This window comes from Crocodylus siamensis, chromosome 3 (assembly GCF_052110815.1).
Source record: "Crocodylus siamensis isolate JL-2025a chromosome 3, ASM5211081v1, whole genome shotgun sequence".
In the NCBI taxonomy this organism is placed as follows: domain Eukaryota; kingdom Metazoa; phylum Chordata; order Crocodylia; family Crocodylidae; genus Crocodylus; species Crocodylus siamensis.
In genome coordinates, this window is record NC_143397.1 from 102,294,489 (window position 1) to 102,317,572 (window position 23,084).

Genomic DNA, 23,084 nt, shown 5'->3' on the forward strand with positions numbered 1-23,084 from the left:
GATCTACTTTGTAGCCTCAGGTCCAACAAAGCAGTTATCTGTTATTAAGTTCATTGCCTTTGTGGTTATTCCATGTTTTTAATATAAGCAGCATGAGCTGTGATGTACCTTGCATCACAGCTCACTTAGTAGTCAAAGTGTGTGTGAAAGTATCTGACTTTAAAGTGTACATCCAGCATTCATTTTCCACAAATGATTAGCTGCTTTAAGGGATTAGGAAGCTACTTTTATTCCAGTGCCTGACAAAACTGATCATGGGAGGTTGGAAACGAATGGCTGTATATGGTTGGAGAAAAGAAAAAACAAGTGTTGATTCATGTGGTTTCTGTTTTGTGCAATAGTTGCAGCTGTGCAGAATGATGACATGCAGTTCCCTGGTGAAAATGTAAAGTATATATATATATTTTTTAAAATTAAAGGAGGAGAGCTATAACCTTTTACAACCTTTTCCTTTTTTTAAAATTCACATTTCTGTCTAATACTGGCACAGAATTGTAGTCTGCACATTGATTGACGATATTCATTTGCTGGATGCTACTTGTTGTTTTTAAAGAAAGTTTCACTGTAATCTAAATTGCTTCCCAAAAAAGGATTGTAAACCATAACATTTGGACCATTACTAATATAGAATACTGTATAGTTTCTTTAATAAAGGGCTACATGTATTGCAATTCACTGTGTGACACTGAAAGGACAAAATGTTCTGTTTTCCTCCATGATCCAAGGAATCTTAGTGCCTTCTTCCAGTAATCAGCATTTTTTAATGCATTTTAAAAATTCTTAAATAATCAGGGGGGGAAAAAAACCTTATAAACCTGACCTTGCATAAATTAAAGTTGCCAATGGGTAAACGTAACTCATATTTCAGTTTTGTGTATGTTTTATGCAAATATTTGATTTGCTATTAAATAAAACATGAATCGTTTCTCTAGCAATTGCTGGAAGCATTTTATGAAAAGCATGCTTTTTACACTATTTATTGTAATAAAGATTAGTTATCTAACATGTGTCGAATGGTTTGACAGCTTTTCCGCTGGTTTTAGGATTTAGGCCATTAGGTATGCCAGAAGGAGGTCGGGTTTATTATTACTTGATCATTGTGAGAGAGAGCGCAAGGTAAAATCCATCTTTCTGCAGAAAGCCAAAGTAGTGAGGCCACTGCAGCAACTTAAATCTGAAGGCCCTGGCCCTGTAATCCATCCCTATTCAGCAACTTCAGCTCAAGTGTCTTTGATATCATGTTAGCTACTGTGCTGAGTAGGTAGGTCCTTGAGCATGAACATGAATGTTTTGTTGAACAGGGGCTTATAGTTTGTAATGCAAAAATGCTTCTACTTACTACAGAAAATTTAATTTCTGGTTCTATAAACAACTTGGATTTGTAGAGCCTCCCAGAGCTCACCTCTTGGGAATCCAGGTATGTCATAGGAATTAAAATTACTTCAGAAAAACTTTAAAATTAAAACAAAACATTTCAGGTCAGTTTGACACAGCAGAATATTCTCATTTGGTTCAAACCACCTGAAACAAGACCTTTTATTTCAGTATTTCTAATATAAAATTCTTGGAAAAATTGTTTTCCACACAACATTGTTGAATTTTGAAGCAGCAGCCTTTTCCCTTAAATTATTCGAAAAGAAGAGTACTAGTTGGTTGTAGTTAAAAGTGAGTGTTATAATTTACTACCCTAGTCAGATTCGTGTTTTCCCTAGTATATTCCCTGTCTGTCTCCCATTATGAATAATTAAGGGCTTACATAAACTATTGCTACAGTTGTCTGTTTTACACTGGTCATCTAGAGAGTAACTGCAGGTTTACAGTGGTGTGGGAGAAATCAGGCCAAATATCTATTCAGCACCTTGGAATAGGTACTCGATTCCAAAATGGAAAACATGGCTTTGTGCAATGTTCTTCTTGCTTGTCTCTGATATGTCCTCCATAGGAGGTCTATATTGAGCAGATTTTTTTTGGTACTGGGTGGTGGAACCGGAGCGTGCTCCATCCACTCCATGCATTGACCTGGTATTGCAGTGCTCCCAGGACCGGTGCAAAAAAAATGGAAAAAAAAAAAATGTTCTTCTTGCTGTGCTGCAAGTAAAATCATTTTAGTATCCCCTTACTTTGTATTTGCTTACCTAAAACCTTCCTTGTGCTGATAGTGGGGATTAACTGATTAGAACTGTGATGCAAAAACTAGTTAGACCCTAATTATGACATGACTTAAGCTTTATGTTTCTATACAAAGGTACACTCATATTGCAATGTAATATTGCTCACCTATAGAACAATCCTATCCACAGCTTATTGCAATAACTTTGATTCTATATTTCAATGATGGATTGTGGATTTCTATGAGCTTCTTGTGAAAATACTGCCACTAAGCAAGAAATCACGTTGCTCTGAGTTCTCAATTTCTATGCAAGTTTCCTACTCTGTGGTTTCTGCTGCATAATCCCTGTCAGAGATGTATTATCTCTAGGGCTCATGGACATCATCCTGAAATGTTTGTAGTATATGTCTTGAGTTTTAATCCTAGCTTGCTGGGTGGCCTTGAACAAGTCGTGTTTCTTTTCTGCATCTTATCCTGCTTAAATGGATGGGATAATAGGAGATCTAAGAGGTGGGCATATTGTTTTTAAATAAATGTACTATATATCTTTTGAGATCCTGATTATTTTTCCTTTTTAATCTGTCCATATTGCTATGTTGAATTGCTTCATATTTGCTAGATGGACACAATACTATTAATGCATGCATAAAATGGGATCACCTGATTTATATGTGTAATTAACAATTAAATGTATATGAATCTGTGAGTTATGGAATGAGAGGATATCTGATCTCACTTAAATATCTATTTGAAATATTATCAAGGAGCTGATTATGGTTCCTATGGGCAATTCACCAGAGAGGAACAGCCAGATAAAAGTAACAGTGAGGAACTGAGCCAGTGCCCGTTGCAATCAGTGGAAAGACTCAGGACATGTCTCTGCCACATTTGTGGAGCTCTTGAGAGTGCTGCCAAGACCCCCACCCTCACTGACCAGCTTCACCAGCTCCAGCTCCCCTGCTCCACATGCACCAGACTCAGAAATAAGGAGACAGATCTCAAAAATATTAGTGTGGTTGCCCTCAGGGCCTCTTTACTGCCTTTTTTCCAGGTTTGTTACATGTAGAACTGAGCATGTCTATTGACAATGCTCCTGGCCATCAAATGTCATAGAGAGGTCTTCAGTGGGCACATCAACATGAAACATTTACTATAGACTAATTAGCTCCACAGTAAATATCTCAGCATCTACATATGCAGGGCTATTAGGTTGGAGTAAGCTAATAAATTACTCAGCAGGGTAAGTACTACCCTGCTGCAGAGTTTTTAATCTGTAGCACTGTGTGTGTGGCTGACATGCTTGGCTGGGGCATGAAGGTGCTTCAGTGTGGGGGTTGCCTGCAGGCCAGGGCAGGTGCAGGCTGCCTTGTCCCACTGTGCGCCATCCAGTTGGGGTGGGGTTGGGGCAGGGGGTGCTGCCGAGCTGGGGCAGCCATGGCAGCAATTCAGTGTGTGAGGAAGGGAGGGAATGCGTACTGCATCCTTGCCCACCAGGCCAGGTGCCCTCCGGGCAGAGTTGGGGGTTGGGGCTCGGGGCACTGCCCAGCTGGGGTGGTGCCCCGTGTCAGGGCTGGGGCGCTGAAGGCAAGCGTTGCCTATCTGCTGTGCTGGTGGTTCCTGCCCCAGTGCTCACTGCACCACATCCTGCCAGTCTGGGCCTGCGCTGGTTGCTGACAGCTCTGCTGGGGCTAGCACTGAAGGCAGTGGCTGGGGGTGCACTGTGCAGCAGGGCATGGGGAGGAAGAGAGGAGTGGCACGACTAGCCCTCATACTGCCCTGCCCAGCCTGGGACCTTGTCAGCCTTATCTGCAGTCCTGATCCTGGAAACCACTCGGGGGTTGTGACGGGCCGGTGGGGAGCAGGGTAGAGATGGCAGCAGTGTCTATGTTTGTGTGATGGACTGGGAGTGGCGGCAGGGGGACCGATTGTGTGTAAGAGAGGGAGAGAGATGGTGTGGGAGGGGGCACTCTGGGTAGAAGCAGCTTCCAGAGGCAGGCCTGGAGTCCCCCTGGCCTGCTTAAAGCAGCCTGTGCATGGTAGGCTGGTCTGGAAGGGAAGGGGCTTGCCCACACAGAGGCAGGCCCAGCTCAGTCCCTGAACCCCAGTCCAGGCTTTCTCTGGAAGGGCATGGGGACTGCTGGGGCCTGGGCACAGGTTCACGGAGCAGAAAAGCAGAGGCTGGCACTGCTCAGAACCACAAAGCAGCAGGCAGGACAGCTGCAGCGGGATGCACGGCCTGGTGCAGGGGGGAAGCTGCTGCTGGGAGGGAGTGAGTAGGCTGTAGGCAGGGCTTGGGGGCTATGAGTTGGGAGTGGGGGGCAATAGCATAGGCAGGTCACCGGTACTAGCTGCCCAGCACCACAAAGCAGCTGTGGGAACAGCCACAGCTGAACCCACCTTTCATTTTAATTTAGAAAAATACAGATTTCATGGGGTTTATTAGAGAATTTTGGATTTTTAAACCGAGAAAACCAGGATCCCTGGATGACTCATCAAGATTAACAATGAGTAACAATGTAACGAGCCTCTAGGGCTTGGATACCGAATACCAGTTTATTATCTTTTATAGCGGTGGATACATAAAAGAAATCCTTGGACTAATTTAATTTATTTTAATCTGTTATAAAATTATCCTAGGAACAACTGGGGGTAAAATTATATTGACATAGACTGCACCCATATAACTGTTGTATGCTCTCTGCCATTCCAGAGTAGCCATTGCCTATAGGCAAAAAAGCTATTACCTGCTCTTGCACTATCTAGTGGTGAGGCTCTGTAAGAGTATCTATAGTGAGCAGTTACCATGGGCCAGCCACTTGCCTGCCTGCTCCAAATAGGGGAGACCAATGTAAATTAAATTGTTGTTAATGAAGCATGTGTCCGTGGCCCTGAACGTGTTCTCCTGGGCATGTGAGTGGGTGTGAAGACATTTCCTCTTATAGATAGGCCTGTTTTAGGAAGGGAGGCTGAGGTTACTGTGGAGTTGGCTGATCTGATTATGAACCCTGACCTAAATTCTGCCTTCCTTCCAAGCAGCTATATCCTATAAGCTGCTGTCTAGGGCTGGTTGCAACTGGAGGTCTTGCATTCATGTATGTGCAGACTTTCTTGCTTCCTAATAATGCCCTGGGAACGTCTAAGCATTCCAGGAGAACAAAGGAAAGACAAAAGTCCTTTCTGATTGCACTTTAACTCGCATGGAAGACCACATACTACACTATTCTGAGTTCTGAGTGGCTTTGCCTTATGAAAGAAGGGGTTAAACTGATTAATATAGTGGAGAGTTGGAAGCAAGATCTGGATGATTTTAAATGCTAGAATATCACGGAGCGTAGAAAATATGATGTACATACACCATTGATGATAGGTTTGTTTGAGAGAATGTAGAAAATATAGCACGTATTCCACTGCCTGAGTTTTCCTTTATCCTGTGCATTGCCTGTCATACTGGCCATGCCTGGGGACTTGAACCAAGGAACACTTGAGCTAAATGCCCAAGCTGTTACAACTTGACCTAAAGTCCCATTGCTGCTACCTGGCAAAGATTCATATCCTGTGTATTCTGGGTGTTAAAAAACACTGGCATGTTGCGTCGTTAATCCTGTAATAGTAAGATGCATGTGATACGCATCAACAACTTTACTCATCTGTTGGAAAGTGAAAATACTGAAAAGCCAATAGGTGTTTGTCAGTGGACTATTCTGAGGATGCCCCAAGTAACTGATACTAGAAATACACTATTACTGATCTCATTTTTATGCACTTGGAAGGAAAACCATGACTTGGTAAAGGATCGTATACAAGTAGATCTGGAGAGCTAGTCATTTTGCAGAAGAGCAGCAAGACAGCAGATCCTAAATTCCATGGAGAGGTTGTTGGCAGCCCTTTAAATGCCTAAGTAGAGCTAAATTCCAGAGATCTGTGGATAGCAACTGAAGTGGAATGATTAGAATGAAAGAAAACATTCAGAATGCATGAGATCTCGACAGGATGGTATATAATGTGCAGTTCAGCTTAGTGTGCCTTGGCATTCTAAGCAGCCTCATCCAAGCTGTTAAACACCCAAGACCACCCTGGTAACAGAGGTTTATTAACGTATGTTCTGTTTGCTAACAAGGAGTCTGCTGTTCCTGGCACTCTCCCCACTGTTCCTTTGAAAGGTCTCCAAGATGAGTTCTAGTTCATTCATTTGTACTTTTATATATTCTTTTTGAACCCAGGGTGTATTACTGTACATTTGTCAACATTAAATTTTATTTGCCATATGTCAGGCTATTTACCAAGCAATTCCAAATCCTTATGAATTCTGTTTGCAGCTCTCTCAGACTTTAGCCTTTCCCTTGCTTTCTACACACTCCATTGATGTTATTTATATAGAACAAAACAGCAAGGGCCGTACTGCGTGACCCCTCTGAGACCTATTTGAATACTTTTCCCCAGTTGGCAGGATCTCTCTAGCATGCAGTTTTCTATTTTGTGAACAATTATTTTCTCTGGTCTTTTAACTGGGGTCCCTGCAGTTTAGAATCATAAAAAAACTTGGCATAAAGCTAAACTTTGATAAATGTAAATACACTATGCTATTATATGAACGGTTAATCAGTCATGCTTATATTAGCAGTGACATAATTTGCTTGCAGTCATCTGTAAGATTCATCTTCCCTGGAATTTTGAACCTAAACTGAAAGATGCCTGGCTTAAGCTACAAGTGTCCACACAGTCTTATGAACTAATTTGTGTCGGTCATTCATAGTGGTACCTTCAGTTTAAATTGGATTCATGTCATATATAAATGGATAAAGATAAAGGAGTAGAAATGGAATTTTTTTTCTTAGTTTGGGAAGAATATGAAGAATAAAACTTTAAGGATCCCACTATCTTGTTGACACCAAAATACTGTATTTTCTGGCAGAAGTGTCTGTTAAAAACACAGTATTGTATTCCAGTCCCACACCTAACATACTATGATGGATAGAATCCTGCTCCCAATGAAATAAATGGATGTTACCATTCCCTTCAAAGTAAGGAAAGCCGACTCAAACAGCAGCCTAGAGAATTCTATAGCAATTTTCCATGTGAAGCATTCCATAATGAAAGCAATAGACTTAGATTACAAAAAAGGATCTGCATTACTATACACTGCTGACTTGTATAGCTTATTGCGCCTTTGAATATCAATATCCAAGTAACTTTCTTGTTCTGAGCTGATACACAGGACCAACAACCTCTCCATGGCTTGGCAGGCAGCTCCATCCCAGCTGGGGGAGACTGGCTTGGCCCTGAGTGCAGGGAGGACAGGGGGCATGGAGCTGTCCCAGCCACATGGAGCTTGGGGCCCGTTCTGATTTCCATGTGGCTGGGAAGCAGCTGCCCATCTAGCCAGAACAGTTCTCCCCACCCCACATCCAGGCTGGGGGGACCTGATCTCCATGTGGCTGGCAGGCAGCATCCCGCTGAGCCAGGATGGCTCTCCCCCGCCTGCCCCCCTGCTGCCTAGGCTAATTAGGAACAATTTGCTCCCAGTCAAAATCTACACTTGCAGTACAGCTCATTAGCTAATGAGCTATTTTTCTAGTACCTGCATCTACAAGGCCTGTGTGAAGTAGCTAGCATTCACTTTGGATTCTGTCGATTTGGGGGCAGTGATTCGATTCAGTGATTTGAATCACTGTCCTGAATCGATTCAGCTGAATCTCTTAATCACCCAGGCCAGACCCATCCCTCACCCACTCTCCCAGCCCGGCAATGGCTGGCCTGCCTGCCCCAGTTCCCCATACTTTAAAAAAAAAAAAAAAAAAAAAAAAAGCTTGATTCACTGGGTACTGCCATGCTGTGTGGGGGGCTCTGCATGAGCCCCCAAACCTCCCCCCCTGCTTCCCCAGCCACCCCACTCCCCCAGGTTTTTCTCTCTTTTTCTTAAAGGGCCAGAGCCGGGGCAGGCGGGGCAGCCATGGGCTGGGGGAGGGGTTGGGGGCTTGTCGCAGAGCCACTCATACAGAATGGGGGAATGGGGATCACCCCTCTCCACCTAGCAGCATCCAGTGAGTGGGGGCTTTCTTTTAAAGCACTGGGAGCTGCGGCAGGTGGGGCAGCTGTGGCAGGGGCTGGGGGAGTGGGAGGGGGTCAGGGGGGCAGGCAGGGGATGGGACCTGCTGCAGCCACTGGGGACTGTCCGAATCATCAAAGGTCTTTGAATCAATTCAGACCTTTTTATTGGTCCCCTGATTCAATTCGGATTTGGAGATTCGGCCATCAAATTGGGCCAAATCTCCTTCGAATCGAATCAGCACCCAAAGCTTCACACAGCTCTAGTATCTACAGGTGCTAGAAGACAGCATATGAGATTAATATACTGTACAGTAATTGCTGCACACGTGTAAACAGTGATGCTTTACTGCACATTACATTAGTCTAATGCACAGTAAAGCATCTTGTGTAGATGCACGCAGTCAGTATTGGAAAAGACCATCTGTATTTTGTTTCCTTTTCTGCTTCTGCACTTCAATAAGTTGCATTTTCCTTTTCCTCATCCCCATAGAAATTTTCAGGGACTAATTCTCTGTCAGAACCCTACTAACTTTAACTAGGCTATCTGTGGGCATCTTAAACTGAAATAACTTTCTTAGAAACATAGGAAGACCTTAGTTCTCATGATCTAGGGAATGGATAATTCTTAAATCACTCATAATCCTATATATTGACTGCTCTTGCATGCCATGTGAAAAATCCAGCTACCACTCATCATTTTTTACTTTCTATCTCTATATTGGCCACTTGGAACCTATGAACCACTTGGAAACTATAGAGTTACTTTCCCTATTTGTGAATATAAATTAAATTAAGGACAAGGCTGATTAATGACATGCAGGTCACTCAGGAAGTTAGCTCTGTGTTCTTTCCTTGGATCTGCAAGTTTGTCCTTGCATGAGAGTCATAGTCCTGGCAGTCTACTGAGCCAGCATGAGGCAGATTGTGTGAGGCAGGAGAATGAAATAAGCAAGAGAACAGAGACAACTCATCTTTTTTTATTTGTTTTATATCCAGTGCATGAAATTCATGCTCCATTTTTAAATTAGAAAATGAATAAAATGATGTTAATCTTGTTGGGAAAGCTTTAGTAACTTTTTCTCATGCCTACAGAGTATGCAAATATACTTTACTACTATACCTATCTACTTTCTAATGACTGCCAGGCAGAGATGTTTGACTTCAATAATGCTACATATTTTAATAAGCTCCAAATTTTCATAGCAGTGAGCATCTGATTAAATGAACTTGGGCTCACAAAAGCTTATGTTATGATGTCTCTGTTTTAGTTGGTCTACAAAGTGCAAATCCACCCTGCCCTGTGCCTGATTCCAGACTAACATAGCTAATTACCTTGTTAATTGTGGAGGAGCAGACAATCTCTTCACATCTTTGTCTCTCTCACTGATTACCTAGCTAGTTAGTTACTCCGTAACTGAAGGGCCATCTTCTATTTCCCAGCTCCCTCTGTCTCCTGTTAGGGAGCATGCTTAAGTTATAACCAGGGATCCTGGTTTTTTCTGTCTCAAAATCCCACATTTTCCAATTAAATCCACCAAAACTTGTGTTTTTTCCACAATTAAAATGAAACACCACACTATATATAGGTATCAGTTGAACACAATGTTTTATTGATATATTTACAGATTTAAAGCAGGAAAGCCAAACAGTGCCTCAATCATTATAATAAAATTAATTCTAAATACCGACATACTTGGCATTTTATCTTAGTTTTTTATCATGGAATATCAGAGGTTCCCCTACCCCCTTCACTCACCAGGACATGGGTCCAGCTGCAGCTGTCCTCACTGCTTTGTGGCATTGAGCAGCCCTGATATGCTGGTGCCCTGCCCCTGCCATTGCCCCTCACTACCAAGCTACAGCTCCCCAGTCCTGCCAGTGCCCCTCACTCCTGACTCACAGCCCCCTGGCTCTGCCAGCGCCCTTCACTCCCTACCCACAGTCCCCTGGCCCTGCCAGCCCCTCACTCCTGGTTCAGCCCAGTTGCAGGCCTGTGCCTCGCTGTGTGTGCAGAAATCTGGGGGAGCACGTGCCCTCCATCCCCATGTGTAACTTGTGCCCCCCATCCCACTACACATCTCCTGCATCCCCACCCCCACCCACATAGACTTACCTGGAGGAAGCTGCAAGAACTGTTCTCTACCACAATGCATGGATGATATGCTCGTGTGCATAAGCGGTGGGAGAAAATATTATTTGGTGGGGGTGGGCAGGGTTGCATGCTCCTGCCTGATCCACCGCATCCTCCTACAGGGCTGTTGTAGGGGCTGGTGTGTGCTAGTGATGTATGTGCAGCAGCAGCAGAGCATGTGGTGGGGGCATTGGGCACAGTGCTGTGGTCATGGGGTATAGCAGTAGCGCTGTCATTGGTAGCTGCAAAATTAGTTTGAGGGGTGGGGGATAAGCCCCATTAGCCCTAGCCTTCTCCCACCTATGTGCATGTGTTTGCATGCATATGCACGTGATGACCCCTTCTCCCTCCATCCTACCCCTCCTAGCTCCAAGTAGCCCTTTGCAGGCTGGAACTAGGCCAACCTGAAAGGGAAAACCAGTGGTTTCCCTCATTTTTCTCCTTCAAAGGAGAAAATCCACATTTTTCTATGGCAAACAGAAAACCTGGATCCCTGGTTATAACTTCTATCGCTACACTGCTGATGCCATGGTGCCACACAGGGAGCACTCACTCTATCCACATGGTGTGGTGGCTCACACTGATTGCACAGTGCAGGAGCTGTGATGGCTGTCTGTGGCAGGGATCCCAGGGAGCCCACACAGTTTGTGGCTCTCATGCCATGTGGCCTGTGTGGTGTATAACCTGCTACTCATAACCAGCATGCCACCCCCCCCCCACAGCCACTCAGAAATTGGACAGTCCTGATTTAAATTACGAGTGGACAGTATCAGCAAGTAGGAGTAGTGATCCTGTCTTGAACAGGGTGTTGGACAAAATGATCTCCTAAAGTCCCTTCCAGCTACATTTTTCTATGATTCCATGATAACCTGTTGTATGTTGTTTTGCGTATTGTCTCAGTAGTAAGACCTGGTGCCTTTTTATGCCAGAGGAAGAGCATTCAACATCCCAAAGTATTAAAAAAATTAATAAACCCCTCAGTGTGACTTGCCTTCATGCTTACAGCAAGCAAGACACTACAATCTCTTCTGTCTATGCAGCATTTTTTTTTAAGTCAGTGGAGTTCCGTAGGCATACATGGATCTACCTAATGCTGATCAGAGTGACGTTAAGGCCCCAGTTCTGTAATCATTATATATAATTCTGTTGCATTCAAAGAAAGATAGAATAGAAATAATTTTGCTAATCAAACCTATATTACAGTTGGTAAAAACAAAACAAAACAAACAAAAAACAAACAACTATTAAAATAGTTTCAGAGGAACATAGAATATTTGGACAAAGCCATAGTTCCTGACAGACTTAATTAGAGATTTTGTGTAGTGGATTAGGGCCCAATCCCAACTGAAGCCATTAATTTCAACACATTTTGAATCAGTCCCAAGAAACCTTTGTATATAATCTTGCTAAATTCAAACTATACTAATACATGATTGCAATAATTCCCCTAGTTAAAAAAAAGAAAAAAGCAGGGAGGGGATCCAGGATCCTGGATCCAAAGTACCACAAATAGAAGCAAGTTAACCTCTTAAGCCAGTGGTCAGCAATATCTTCTGGTAGCAGGCTGGAATGACCCAGAATAGGTTTGATGCAGGCTGCTGCTATGGCTTTCTTTCTGCTGCCTAGCTGTAGCATGGATGAAACTCCCCAGTGCTGTCATGAGAGCAATTCAGAAGGATATTGATGGACTGGAAAGCTGGGCTGGAGCTAACAGTATGAGATTCAATGCTGAAAAATGCAAGGCACTAATCCTTGGGAAGAATGATCAAAAATACAAATACAAAATGTGTGACACCTGGCTGGATAGCAACACTACAGAGAAGGATCTAGGACTCTTAGTAGATCAGACTCAATATGAGCTGCAGTGTGATGCAGCTGCAGAAAAAACAAATGTAGTTTTGAGATGCAATGACAGAAGCATTAGGTGCAAGGCATAGTAGGTGATAGTGCTTCTCCATTTGACACTGGTTAGGTCTCATCTACAGTATTGTGTGCAGTTTTAGACTCCACTTTTAAAAAGGACATGGAGAAGTTAGAGAGGGTCCAGAGGCAGGCAGCAAAGATGATGAAGGGCTTGGAAATCAAGTCATCAAGTCAGTAGAGGCTGAAGGAGCTTGACAAGTTTAGCTTGTAGAAAAGGTTTTTGAGGGGGAATATAATAGCAGTCTTCAAATACCTGATGGGCTGCCGTAAAGAAGAGGGAAAGCACCTTTTTTCTCTTGATGCAGAGAGGATGTGGAGCAATGGCTTGAAGTTGTAGTAAAGGAAGTTTAGATTGGATATCTGGAAAAAACTTCATTATTAGAGGAGTGAGACAGTAGCATAGACTACCTAGAGAAGTTGTGGGCTCTCTATCACTAGGGGTGTTCAAGAGATTAGACAGCCATTGGTCAGGGATGATCCAGGCATAGCTGTACCTCCAGGACAAGGGGGGGCTCAGGGACTTCCCATTCTGTCCAGCCAGGGGGTTGGACCAAGGTGGTCAGGGGTCCCAAGGCCTTCTGCACCAAGATCCCCACCCCACTAGAGTTCAGCAACAGGTATGAATCTCTTGCAGCCCCAGCAGAGCCTGCTAAACTGCCAGCTCCTGCAGGCAACACAGGCTTAACTGTAGCTACTGCCCCCACTCTCCCTAAGACAAAAATGCAAAGGGACACTTGCATGCCTGTATGCAGATGCCAGGAGCTTGAGGAATAAACAGGAGGAACTTGTCCTCCTGCTTAACTCAAATAATAATGATGTCATAGGAATAACAGAGACCTGGTGGGACTCCACCTATGATTGGGCCACAGGTATAGATGGCTATACTCTGTACAGGAGAAATTGTTCAGATAAAAGGGGTGGGGGTATAGCTCTCTATGTCAAGGAAAGCTATGTGTCCCTGCAAGCCAACATTGGCACCCACGGTGGACTACTGGAGATCCTCTGGGTAAAATCCATGAGGAACACGGCACAGGGGACACAATGGTGGGAGTCTACTACAGACCTCCTACTCAGGATCAAGAGGCCGCATGCTCCCATTTCATGGTTGTCATGGGAAACTTCAACTACCCAGATATCTCGTGGGAAGAGTGCTTGGCCAAATCCGAATGGTTGCAAAGCTTTCTCTCACACATGGATGAGTTCTATCTGACTCAAGAAATCTATGGGCCGATGAGAGGTAAAGCACTGCTCAACCTGGTACTGGCAATGGGAGATGACCTAATCAGTGACCTAATGATCATAGGAAAGCTGGGTGACAGTGTCCACGAGGTGATCACCTTTACCATCTGCTGTAAAGCTGGCAAGTCAGTCAGCAATACAGAAGTCCTTGATTTCAGGAAAGCTGACTTTGACAAGCTCAGGAGGCTTGTCAGTGAGGCCCTAAGGGACCATGACCCAAAGGGGAGGGGAGTTTAGGTTGAGCGGTTGCTCCTCAAGGGAGCGATCCTGGATGCACAAGCAAAGTCTATCCTGTCTTGGAGGAAAGGCAGCAAAAGGGCACAGCAGCCCCTTTGATTCTGCAGGGAACTGGTGGACCTCCTACATCTAAAAAGAAAGACCTACAAAGGATGAAGGATTGGATCCACCCCCAAGGAGGAATATTCTGCACTGGTCCGGACCTGCAGGGAGTGAACTAGAAAAGTCAAGGCTGCAACTGAACTCCAACTAGCTACAAGTATCAAGGACAATAAAAAGTCCTTTTTTAGATATGTGGGGACCTGGAGGAAAAGCAGAAGCAATGTGGATCCCTGCTAAACCAGATGGGACAACTGACAACCGACGCCCAGGAAAAAGCAAATGTGCTAAATGGGTACTTTGCATTGGTTTTTCACCAGTCCCAAGGGATGTCCGTGCCCATTATGGGATGGGAAGGCCCAGGTGAGGGAGATCCCTTACCCTCTATCAATACTGACATTGTGAAGGAACACTTTGAGAGGCTGGATACCTTTAAGTCAGCTGGCCCTAACAGTTTAGACTCCAGGGTACTCAAGAGGCTGGCAACCATCATAGCTCAGTCCCTGGCATGGATCTTCGAGAACTCCTGGTGCCCTGATGAAGTGCCCAAAGATTGGAAGGTCAATGTGGTGCCTATCTTCAAGAAATGGAGGAAAGTGGATCCAGCAAACTACAGGCCCATCAGCCTGACCTCTATCCCAGGGAAGGTCTTAGAAAAGATTATCAAAGAGGCCATTCTTAACAGACTGGACAATGGCAACATCCTGAGTAATAGCCAACACAGGTTTGTTGCCGATAGGTCTTGCTTGACCAATCTTATTTCCTTTTACGACCAGGTGACCTATCACCTGGACAAGGGAGTAGAGATTGATATCATATATCTCAACTTTTAAAAAGCCTTTGATCTGGTATCCCATGGTCACCTTTTAGCAAAACTTGCTGTTTGCAACCTCGGCTTCACCAGGATCCACTGGCTGGGGAAGTGGTCGGACCCAGAGGGTGGTGGTTGATGGAAGTCAATCGTCGTGGTGTGCTATGACCAGTGGAGCCCCACAAGGCTCTGTCTTTGGGCCTATACTATTCAGCATCTTCATTAATGATGTGAACATTGGTATCAGTAGTGGACTGGCTAAGTTTGCTGATGACACCAAACTTTGGGGTAAAGCGTCCACAACTGAGGACAGGAGGGCAATCTAAGCTGACCTTGACAGGCTCAGGAAATGGGTGGATGAGAATCTGATGGTGTTTAACACTGAAAAATGCAAGATTCTCCACCTTGGGAGGAAAAACCTGCAGCATCCTTATAGGCTTGGCAGTACTATTTTGGCTAGCACTACGGATGAAAGGGACTTAGGGGTCATGATTGACCACGAGATGAACATGAGCCATCAATATGATGCTCCAACTAGTAAAGCGAGCAAAACGCTGGCTTGCATCCATAGATACTTCTTGAGCAGATCCCAGGATATCATCCTCCCATTTTACTCGGCCTTGGTGAGGCCACAGCTAGAGTACTCATCCAGTTTTGGGCTCCACAATTCAAAAAAGATGTGGAGAAGCTTGAGAGAGTCCAGGGGCCATGTGCATGATCAGAGGTCAGGAAAACAAACCTTATGATAAGAGGCTTAGAGCTATGGGACTCTTCAGTCTGAAAAAGTGCAGGCTGAGGGGTGATCTGGTGGCCACCTATAAGTTTATCAGGGATGCTCACCAGGATCTGCAGGAACATCTGTTTACCAGAGTGCCCCAAGGGCTGACAAGATCGAATGGTCAGAAACTCCTCCATGACCATTTCATGTGGGATATAAGGAAGAACTTCTTTACTGTCTGAGTCCCCAAGGTCTGGAATAGACTGCCACCAGAAGTGGTTCAAGCACCTACTTTCAATGCTTTCAAGAGACATTTGGATATTTATCTTGCTGGGATCCTATCACCCCTGCTGACTTCCTGCCCCTGGGGCAGGGGGCCGGCCTTGAAGATCTTCCAAGGTCCCTTCCAGCCCTAATGTCTATGAAATCTATGAAATGTGTGTGCTACTTTGGGTATTCCTATGCTTCTGGCCTTTGCTGGTTGCTGCATGGAACTGAGAGGGAATCCCATCCATGCCCACCTCTTCCCCCGTTCCTTTCTGTTATATGTGCCAGGCTTGTGGGGGACAGTTTTTAAAGGCTTCCTCAGAGCCATTGGATATTGGCTGCAGCCAAGGCTGGGGAATTTGACTGTGGTGTGCTAGTGTTTCCAATGGGACTTAAAGCTGGAGGTTCCTGGGAAGAGAGTCTTGTCCCTGTGCTCAGTCAACCAATTGTTATATTTGGGGTCACGAAGGAATTTTAGCTTATGAGCAAATTGTTATAGACGGTGGGGATTTTTGCCTTCCTCTGTAGTAGGTGGCATGGCCTTCTACCTGAGATTTCTTAAGTGTATATTAACAACCTTTTACAGAATCAGGACATTTGCTGCCATGGTTGCCTTCCTTTACCTGGGGCAAGTTAGGGTGCTATGTTGTTTCGTGTCAGGGCTGACAGTAGTTTTACTAAGAGTGTCCCTAAGATTATGGAGTTGTATGGGATGATTTGGATAGGGATGATCCTGCCTCAGGTAGGGGGTTGGACTAGATGACCTATGGAAGTCCTTTCCAGCCCTACTTCTCTATGATTCTCTGATGGTTATCGCTTATGAAAATCAAACTGTTGAAGGACAAAGTGAATCAAGATACATTTATGACTAATTTGATCTCTTTCCCTGGGGTTCATAAAACCACACACAGGAGCTCTCAAGTAATGCCCATGTTTTATATGTTTTAATGAATCATTTAATTTCTAAAAGTTTGTAAAGGTGATGCAGAATTTGTGATTCATTTTTATATCATACATAACTTCTTTCTTTTATCTTTGTCATAAAAAGCACACTCATGAATTCAACCATGAAGCTCATAATTTATGGTGAGGCTGTGAACTTTACTCAGTGTCAAAGATTTCCAATAAGGAACAAGACATTAAAAGTGTAACTGTTAATAACAAAGAAAAATTTTAAGATAAAAATTGTATCACAAAATATAATAGGAATGTGATGTTATAACACACTGTTGTATTTTTGTAGGATAACAGTTGTCTGAAATTAAGTTTTATTTCCTTGTTCTTTTCATATTTTTTCCTGTCAGCTGACTTGCCAAATCAGGCTTTAAAAATATGCTTGATGTGCTGGTAGTAAGAAGCTTTCATTAACCTAGTAGAGTTTAACTATTCATATGCTTCATTTATATTCTACATTGTAACAAATTTCCTTTCCTGCCAGTCTCTTGAAATGCAGATAATATTGTATGAGCCCAGGGCAAAAATAAATAGCTAGTCACAATGGTTAAACATATGACTATTCAAATACTTAAAAAGTACAGTATGTGTAGAATAGTTGATCATGAATATTTTAAATTGTATTCAATAGACCATATAAAAGTCACAAAATATAAAAGTACCACTGTCTAGATTTCAAGAAAACGTTTCACCTTCCCCATTCCGACTGAAACCTGATTTGAACTGCATGAATAAAAATATTTTATTCCTGTAATCTACTCGTGCATAAAAAGGCCAGATTTTCAAATACTGTCACTTAAGTTGCACTCATAACGTGTGCATGCATGTGTGTACACATGGAAATTGGGTAATTGAAGACATAACTATTAAATGTAAACGTGCACAAAATAATCGTTGCTTTTTAATCAACTGGCAAGGCATTACATTCTCTTCTGAGGGTTGTCTTCTATTGTGTGTAATGGCCTATTATTTGCTACTGGCCAGTAATTATTCAGCTGAAGTGGTAAAGATCTGAGCTTTGGTTGAAAATCCTATTTCCAGTCACTACTGTAATGATGGTTGTACAAAAACCCAGGAAGAGAGGTTCCAATGGTTTAAATTCACATAGCTCTCTTGGCTCCTTAAGGATCATTCAACTCTGCTAACCCAATTTTTGGGATCCTTGTAAAACCATCTGAAGGTCTCTGAACATGGGCTTTTTCAGTGGTAGATCTGTCTTAAGATGGAGGAGGCATGATTTCCCTATTCACTTTTTTCTTAAAAATGCTGAGCCATTTTTTAAAAACAGAAACCTCCTACTTTCTCCCTTTCCCCACAAATCACTTCTGAGCAAAGAAGAATCTTGTTGAACTGAAAGATTAGATGAATGCTTCAGAAAATTGAAAGCAACTGAAATAGGGCTAAAATAGAAATGTTTATATGACGTTAGGTATAACAGTTGCTGCCACATTTATTATAATGTATTAATAAGCAACTGTTGATATTCATGTATGATGCTTAAACAAGTCATCTATACAATTTGATTTACCTAGGCCTCCATGGCAATTATCATGTTACTCAAGAGAGGAAATATGGCTTATACACTGTTAGTTATAGAATTCTGACCAAGCATTGCCAAGTAATTAACATTTTTTCTGATGTTCACAGGGTAGATCATGTCAAAATGATATGAAGCAACAGGACTCTGTGTAGCAGCACTCGCATATTTAAAAGAATATTGCTATAGTCTCTCTTATACTGTGCAACTATCAAGAAATCTTTTTTCTCAAGCACTAATAGAGGGATGCTTGTTAGTTCAAAAATTGCTTTTGGGTTCAGATTTTCCATGCATGGCTGGAAAAATGTGGATTTAAATACAGAGTCTTGTTTATAACAAATCCTTATTTCTAAAGAGATTTGATTTCTGTCACAGTGATCAGTCAAAGCCCTTACTAAACTCTACAATGGGAGAAACAAATCCAACACAGAAACACATGGCAGCACATCTTAGAAAGATTAAGTACTTCCAGCAGTAGTAATAAGTTGCAAAAACAAATTAAATGTGTGGGCCTGAGTCTTTCCTCAGTGAAGCAAAAGTTTTTTTGTTGACAAAATGTTAGTGTTTATTAATTTAGGCAAACTTAAAAAGGAACACTGTTTTATTCATACTAGCAATATTGGAAGTTAGTTAAATAAAGGAAAACCTGTGTGTTATTAACCTTTTAATAAATTAGGTCTAGATCTCCTTTATTATGACCAACAAAAGCAAAGCTGGAGGATTTACTTTGGCACTGCAGAGGTGGTTGGTCAGTCAGCTATGTTATCTTGCTCTACATTTCCTTCCTACATTTAGCATCCTGGAATAATATGAGCACTGCATTAACAAGTGATTAATACATGGAAAAGAAATGAAGGACTTAAGGACACACAACTAGTAATTTCATACTTCTAAACTTTCAGGCTCTAATCTCCCATGTTTTGACAATCCAATCAGAAGAAGAAGATCTAGGAACAAAGCAAATTGAAAGGACCTTGTAACAGGAAGCCTAGAGCCCCTGTTATTTTTAAAGAAAAAATGATGTAGACAGAGCTTACGTAGCTGACTACAGGCAATCTCAGGAGTGGGCAAAGTGGTGGATCTGGCCAGCAGCTGGACTCTATTTCCCAGCATCCCCTGCCCACATGGCTGGGGTGGTCTCCATGGAGACCCCGGCTGCAGTTGTAGCTGTGCTGTGATAGCCCCCAGCGGCATTGGCAGGGCAGGGCAGAGCAGGGCATGGCAGAGGGCTGCTCCAGAGCCACTGGGATCTTGTGGCAGGGGCAACTTGGTTCAGGGCCAGAGCAGAGCTGTGATCCACTGCCTGCACACCCCTGCCCAGAGTGTGCAGGCTGCAGATCGTGGCTGTGCCCCAGCTCCTTGCAGCAGTAACAATGTGGTCCTAAGCGAGGGCAGAGCCATGATCTGCTGCCTGCACTCCCCTGCCCAGAGCATACTGGCTGCAGATCACAGCTCTGCCCTGGCCCCAGACAAGCTTCCCCCCCTCCCTTCACAAGATTCCAGTGGCTCTGGAGCAGTCTCCTGCCATGCCCTGCTGCATGCGCTGCCAGTGGGGCTGGGGCTAGTCTCCATGGCAACCTCAGCCTTGCACTATCACAATGCAGCTGCATTTGGGGTCTCTGGAGACTGGCCCCAGCCATTTGGGCACGGGATGCTGGCAAATGGAGTCTACTGCCAACTGGATCCAGCCTGTGGGATGGACTTTGCTTACCCCTGGACTAGCTGCTGGAGGATAGGCAGCAAAGAAACACGGTTGCCTAAGCTGGGAGCTGAAAGAAAGAGAGAGCTCTTGCAGCTCATCTAGGAAGCACTACACAGAATGAGCTGGCTGCAGCAGAACAGGATACTAGACTAGAAGTACCTATTGCAAAGTCAGCTGGTCCACAGTAGGACAGAGCCTAGTTTAGGTAACCAGGACACTGCTAGGCCAGCAGTTGCCAGGAGACCAGCCATGAGGTCCTAATGAGAAATCCCTGTAGGAAGCTGGGGGAAGCCACCTGACCAAAAAGGAGCAAGGCTTAAGAGGCATTAAATCCCAGGGCCTATGCCAGGGTTTCATAATTTCATAGTTTCATATTTAGTAGGGTTGGTAATTGGTAACACCTGTGAGTTGTGGGCATGGATACATGGAAGGTCTGGCCATGAATAGCCTATAAGGCAACAAATGCCACGGGGAGAAGGGCAGATACGGGCTGCAATGACCCATTTGAGTGAAAGCTAGATTTGGAACTGGCAGGGTCTGGGAGGGATCTATTGACAGGAAGACAGACTAAGTAAGGTTTTCTTTAGGGCCCTTGGGCAGCCTCCCTTTCCAAAATGAATTAAAAATGTCAAGGCATGGCAGAAAGAAGTAAGGGGAGGATACCACAGAGCCAGAAGTAAAGTAGGCAAAGCATCAAAGTAGACCTGGACAGGAGCTGCATGTTCACCATGGCCATCACAGCCACCCTTGGAGCCACAGTCTTGCTGTAGACTTGTAAGAGGCAGATAATATTCACGTTGACTTCCTTGTCACTTATCACCCAGCTCCTGGATATTACAGCTCTAGCAGAGGCATATTCTCAATGGCTCCAATGCAGAGCATCTTCATCAAGAAGGGAAGTATTTACTTCCTGGAGGCCAGCAAATTTCTTTCATGGCTCTGTTGAGGGAGACTTTGGAGGACGCAAGTCTTTAATTCTTTTTACAAGACCATGAAGTCTAACCCCTGATGAACCCCATGCATTGGCAGGTAGGGTGTGTTAGGAAGAACTTCATGAAGTGGTAGAGGGTTGAATGGATTTTGAAGGGATGTCTTCATGAAGAAGCTAAAAACATGTTAGCTTCAGAAATATTTTCTCAGAAATATTCCAAAGAGAAAAATAATCTAGAAACTTTACATGTTAGAACTGAAAGGTGGCTTTTTACATTGGGGTGGAGATAATCATCCGCTGGTCATATTTCAGCCAATTTAGGTCAAATTTTTACAAGCGGCTTTTACAGTTACATATATATGATTAGGACTGGCAGAAAACTGGGACTCCCAATCCATGGGATATTCTGAAGTTTCAAAAGTAATTTCAAACTGACATGGAAAATAATTTTGATGTTTCCTCTGGATGGGAATTCCAAAATTTCAACTGGAAAATGTCAGTGACATTTGACTGAGTTAATATTTTTTCCAGTAGAAAAAATGTCCATTTGAAAATTTCCAGATAGGGGAAAATTTGCACTTTGCACTTGAATCTGCCTCTAAATTTTGTAAAAGATGCACGTACCAAACTTGAGGTCATAGTGTTACTGACTGAAGTACTTTTGTCTCAAGTTTTCTAAGCAAATGATTCAATTTTGGTGAATGGTATGTGACTAAATCCTTTGTTCAGCTTTGAAAAACTTAGTCTTGACACACAGGATAAGTTGTTCTCTTGGGATGAGATGAGTATTTTTTCCTCTAGTAGCACAACCTTATATATGTCATTCTTGAATCTCTTTACAAAATGATATTTCAGGAATTTTCAGCTGCTCAAAGTGGAAAAAAAGGTGTAAAATGTTACTTGGCTGCAAAGTATGTTGTTTCTCTTTAACGACAAGTTAAATGACAATAAATATTCAGTAAAGCAGGCATATCTATATTCAGATTTAAAAAAAAATTGAAAAAGAGTGTCAGGTTTGTTCCTCTTGCCATCTTTTGCTATTTTTAATTCTTTTAATTTTCATGGGAGTTAATAGTCAATACCATTTGGCTTGCAGCAAAATGCTAATTTTCATTATCATGGCCATTGAGTCCTTTTGGGACTGATTTGAGGGACAGGCTTACCCATAATGAATGTGCAAACGCACAAAAATAATTATCTTTCACTCAATAGGCTTTAGAATTTTAAACTGGCCACATAGCATAGAGGAAGAGGTTTCATACAGCCTTCTACTTTTATGTAAACCATGTATTACATATATTGGGAATATTTGGTTCATGTGATGAGGGTTTCTTCTGGCTTAAATATCCACATATAAGTCACTAATGCTCTAGTGTCAATGGCTTTCATTAGCTTTTAGCTTGCCAGTTGTTACAAATACCATGTAGACTTGTATATAAGCAAACTCAGATACACACAGTCAATCCAAGTACCAGGCTGGCATGTAAGATGCTGTATATTCTTGCCCAAGCTGGCTGACCATAAATATAAAGAATTTAGAATAGTATTAGTCTGTCAGGAGAATTGGGGCAGGTCCTGCCAAAAGATGTCAGACAGAAGACAATCACAAAACTGAGAACTGATCAGAGAAAGCAGCTAATGAAGGGCAGGCTCCTCATTTTCTTATCAAATTCCTGGGGGAAGCAGAGGAGTAATCTATCCTAATAAGAACATTTATCCACCTCCCTGCCCCTAAAAGACTTTAAAGAAATTGAAATGCAAAACTCTAGAACACTTGGTTCAGAGATGAGACTTTTTATTAGATCAACTAAGTAATCACAAAATAACACCCCAAAAAACCTTTTTTCTGCAAGCTTTTGGGCACACATGCCCTTTCTCAGGCTCAGGGAAAATTAAGGTTTACAGAGAGCCCAGAGAAGAGCCACCTGAAAGATCAGAGACTTGTAAGGCAAACCATAGAAAGAAAGGCTGAGGGACTTGGGACTCTTCATCCTAAAGAGAAGGATGAGAAGGGGCTTAGTAGCAGCTTACCGCTACATCAGGGGAATACATCAAGGGCTCAGTGAAAAACTGTTCACCCTTGGGGAAAACCAGGAGTAACAGCCACAAACTCCTGGAAGACCATTTCAGACTTAACACTAGCAAAAATATCTTCACAGTTAAGGTGTCCAGACAGGAATAAATTCTCTCCAGAGGTGGTGCAATCTCTTAACTTGGAAATCTTCAAGAGGAGACTGGATGGGCACCTCGCTGGGGTCACCTGACTCCAGTTGTCTTTCCTGCCTAGTGCAGGGGGGCTGGACTTGACGATCTTCCAAGGCCCCTTCCAGCCCTTACAATCTATGAATCTATGAAAAATGGTAAAAAGTCCCCATAG

General features: G+C 43.2%; 1 pseudogene; it reads left to right on the forward strand.

Annotated features, from left to right (window-relative positions):
- Positions 1-1,883: 1,883 nt before the first annotated feature.
- On the forward strand, positions 1,884-2,056 carry LOC149868604 (U2 spliceosomal RNA; annotated as a pseudogene).
- Positions 2,057-23,084: the final 21,028 nt, after the last annotated feature.